Here is a 4,813-nt window from a genome sequence, read left to right as displayed (position 1 = left end):
TCGGAAAGTGTTTTGCCTATGTTCTCCTCTAGGAGTTTTAGTTTCTGGTCTTACGTTTAGATCCTTAATCCATTTTGAGTTTATTTTTGTGTATGGTGTTAGAAAGTGTTCTGGTTTCCTTCTTTTACAAGTGGTTGACCAGTTTTCCCAGCACCACTTGTTAAAGAGACTGTCTTTTTTCCATTGTATATTCTTGCCTCCTTTGTTGAAGATAAGGTGCCCATAGGTGTGTGGATTTATCTCTAGGCTATTTTGTTCCATTGATCTTATTTCTATCTTTGTGCCTGTACCATACTGTCTTGATGACTGTGGCTTTGTAGTAGAGCCTGAAGTCAGGCAAGTTGATTCCTCCAGTTCCATTCTTCTTTCTCAAGATTGCTTTGGCTATTCGAGGTTTTTTGTATTTCCATACAAATTGTGAAATTATTTGTTCTAGCTCTGTGAAAAATACCGTTGGTAGCTTGATAGGGGTTGTATTGAATCTATAGATTGCTTTGAGTAATATACTCATTTTCACTATATTGATTGTTCTGATCCATGAACACGGTATATTTCTCCATCTATTAGTGTCCTCTTTGATTTCTTTCACCAATGTTTTATAGTTTTGTATATATAGGTCTTTAGTTTCTTTAGGTAGATATATTCCTAAGTATTTTATTCTTTTCGTTGCAATGGTGAATGGAATTGTTTCCTTAATTTCTCTATTTTCTCATTATTAGTGTATAGGAATTCAAGGGATTTCTGTGTGTTGATTTTATACCCTGCAACTTTACTATATTCACTGATTAGCCCTAGTAGTTTTCTGGTGGAGTCTTTAGGGTTTTCTGTGTAGAGGATCATGTCATCTGCAAACGGTGAGAGTTTTACTTCTTCTTTTCCAATTTGGATTCCTTTGATTTCTCTTTCTGCTCTGATTGCTGTGGCCAAAACTTTCAGAACTATGTTGAATAGTAGCAGTGAAAGTGGGCACCCTTGTTTTGTTCCTGACTTTTGGGGAAATGCTTTCAATTTTTCACCATTGAGGACAATGTTTGCTGTGGGTTTGTCATATATAGCTTTTATTATGCTGAGGTATCTTCCTTCTCTTCCTGCTTTCTGGAGAGTTTTTATCATAAACCGATGTTGAATTTTGTCAAAGGCTTTCTCTGCATCGATTGAGATAATCATATGGCTTTTATTTTTCAATTTGTTAATGTGGTGAATTATATTGATTGATTTGTGAATATTGAAGAATCCTTGCATCCTGGGATAAAGCCCATGATGTATGATCTGATTAATGTGTTGTTAGATTCTGATTGCTAGAATTTTGTTAAGGATTTTTGCATCTATGTTCATCAGTGATATTGGCCTGTAGTTTTATTTATTTATTTATTTTTGTGGCAACTTTGTCAGGTTTTGGTATTAGGGTGATGGTGGCTTCATAGAATGAGTTTGGAAATTTACCTTCCTCTGCAATTTTATGGAAGAGTTTGAGTAGGATAGGTGTTAGCTCTTCTCGAAATTTTTGGTAGAATTCAGCTGTGAAGCCGTCTGGTCCTGGGCTTTTGTTTGCTGGAAGATTTCTGATTACAGTTTCCATTTCCATGCTTGTGATGGGTCTGTTAAGATTTTCTATTTCTTCCTGGTTCAGTTTTGGGTAGTTGTACTTTTCTAAGAATTTGTCCATTTCTTCCAAGTTGTCCATTTTATTGGCATATAATTGCTGATAGTAGTCTCTTATGATCTTTTGTATTTCTGTGTTGTCTGTTGTGATCTCTCCATTTTCATTTCTAATTTTATTGATTTGATTTTTCTCCCTTTGTTTCTTGATGAGTCTGGCTAATGGTTTGTCAATTTTATTTATCCTTTCAAAGAACAAGCTTTTGGTTTGTTTGATTTTTGCTATGGTCTCATTTCTTTTGCATTTATTTCTGCCCTAATTTTTAAGATTTCTTTCCTTCTACTAACCCTGAGGTTCTTCATTTCTTCCTTTTCTAGTTGTTTTAGGTGTAGAGTTAGGTTATTCATTTGACTTTTTTATTGTTTCTTGAGGTATGCCTGTATTGCTATGAACTTTCCCCTTAGCACTGCTTTTACAGTGTCCCACAGGTTTTGGGTTGTTGCGTTTTCATTTTCATTCATTTCTATGCATATTTTGATTTCTTCTATGATTTGTTGGTTATTCAGCAGACGTGTTCAGCTTCCATATGTTGGAATTTTTAATAGTTTTTCTCCTGTAATTGAGATCTAATCTTACTGCATTATGGTCAGAAAAGATGCTTGGAATGATTTCAATTTTTTTGAATTTACCAAGGCTGGATTTATGGCCCATTTAGGATGTGATTTATACTGGAGAAGGTTCCATGTGCGCTTGAGAAAAAGGTGAAGTTCGTTTTTTTGGAGTGAAATGTCCTATAGATATCAATTAGGTCTAACTGGTCTATTGTATCATTTAAAGTTTGTATTTCCTTGTTAATTTTCTGTTTAGTTGATCTGTCCATAGGTGTGAGTGGGGTATTAACGTCTCCCACTATTATTGTGTTATTGTTAATTTCCTCTTTCATACATGTTAGCATTTGTCTTACATATTGCTGTGCTCCTATGTTGGGTGCATATATATTTATAATTGTTATATCTTCTTCTTGGATTAATCCTCTGATCATTAGGTAGTGTCCCTTTTTGAAAAGAGACAATCTTTTCACAGCCTTTGTTTTAAAGTCTATTTTATCTGATATGAGTATTGCCACTCCTGCTTTCTTTTGGTCTCTATTTGTGTTGAGTAATTTTTTCCAGCCGTTCACTTTCAGTGTGTATGTGTCCCTTGTTTTGAGGTGGGTCTCTTGTAGACAACATATATAGGGGTCTTGTTTTTGTATCCATTCAGCCAGTCTTTGTCTTTTGGTTGGGGCATTCAATCCATTTACATTTAAGGTAATTATTGATAAGTATGATCTCGTTGCCATTTACTTTATTGTTTTGGGTTTGAGTTTATACACCCTTTCTGTGCTTCTTGTCTAGAGAAGATCCTTTAGCATTTGTTGGAGAGCTGGTTTGGTGGTACCGAATTCTCTCAGCTTTTGCTTGTCTGTAAAGCTTTTGATTTCTCCTTCATATTTGAATGAGATCCTTGCTGAGTACAGTAATCTGAGCTGTAGGTTATCTTCTTTCATCACTTTAAGTATGTCCTGCCATTCCCTCCTGGCCTGGAGTTTCTATTGAAAATCAGTTGTTATCCTGATGGGAACCCCCTGTGTGTTATTTGTTGTTTTTCCCTTGCTGCTTTTAATATTTGTTCTTTGTGCTTGATATTTGTTAAATTGATTAATATGTGCCTTGGGGTATTTCACTTTGGGTTTATCCTGTTTGGGACTCTCTGGGTTTCTTGAACTTGGGTGATTATTTCCTTCCCTTTTAGGGAAGTTTTCAACTATTATCTCCTCAAGTGTTTTCTCATGGTCTTTCTTTTTGTCTTCTTCTTCTGGGACTCCTACAATTCGAATGTTGGGGCCATTAACATTGTCCCAGACGTCTCTGAGATTGTCCTCATTTCTTTTAATTCTTTTTTCTTGTTTCTTCTCTGATATTTATTTCTACCATTCTATCTTCTACCTCACTAATCTTATTTTCTGCCTCTGTTATTCTACTATTTGTTCCCTCCAGAGTGTTTTTGATATCATTTATTGCATTATTCATTATATATTGACTATTTTTATTTCTTCTCAGTTCAGTTCAGTTCAGTTGCTCAGTCGTGTCCGACTCTTTGTGATGCCATGAACTGCAGCACTCCAGGAGTCCCTGTCCATCACCATCTCCCAGAGTTCACTCAAACTCATGTCCATAAGTCAGTTATGTCATCCAGCCATCTCATCCTCTGTCGTCCCCTTCTCCTCCTGCCCCCAATCCCTCCCAGCATCAGAGTCTTTTCCAATGAGTCAACTCTTCGCATGAGGTGGCCAAAGTACTGGAGTTTCAGCTTTAGCATCATTCCTTTCAAAGAACACCCAGGGCTGATCTCCTTTAGAATGGACTGGTTGGATCTCCTTGCAGTCCAAGGGACTCTCAAGAGTCTTCTCCAACACCACAGTTCAAACACATCAATTCTTCAGCACTCAGCCTTCTTCACAGTCCAACTCTCACATTCATACAGGACCACTGGAAAAACTATAGCCTTGACTAGACGGACCTTTGCTGGCAAGTAATGTCTCTGCTTTTCAATATGCTATCTAGGGTGGTGATAACTTTTCTTCCAAGGAGTAAGTGTCTTTTAATTTCCTGGCTGCAGTCACCATCTACAGTGATTTGGGAGCCCAGAAAAATAAAGTCTGACACTGTTTCCACTGTTTCCCCATCTATTCCCCAGGAAGTGATGGGACCAGATGCCATGATCTTCGTTTTCTGAATGTTGAGCTTTAAGCTAACTTTTTCACTCTCCTCCTTCACTTTCATCAAGAGGCTTTTTAGTTCCTCTTCATTTTCTGCCATAAAAGTGGTGTCATCTGCATATCTGAGGTTATTGATATTTCTCCTGGCAATCTTGATTCAAGCCTGTGCTTCTTCCAGCCCAGTGTTTCTCATGATGTACTCTGCATAGAAGTTAAATAAGCAGGGTGATGATATACAGCCTTGATGTACTCCTTTTCCTATTTGGAACCAGTCTGTTGTTCCATGTCCAGCTCTAACTGTTGCTTCCTGACCTGCATACAGATTTCTCAAGAGGCAGGTGAGGTGGTCTGGTATTCCCATGTCTTTCAGAATTGTCCACAGTTCATTGTTATCCACACAGTCAAAGGCTTTGGTATAGTCAATAGGGCAGAAATAGATGTTTTTTCTGGAA

Source organism: Ovis canadensis, chromosome 15 (assembly GCF_042477335.2).
Source record: "Ovis canadensis isolate MfBH-ARS-UI-01 breed Bighorn chromosome 15, ARS-UI_OviCan_v2, whole genome shotgun sequence".
NCBI lineage: Eukaryota > Metazoa > Chordata > Mammalia > Artiodactyla > Bovidae > Ovis > Ovis canadensis.
Note: the sequence above shows the minus strand (reverse complement) of the source record.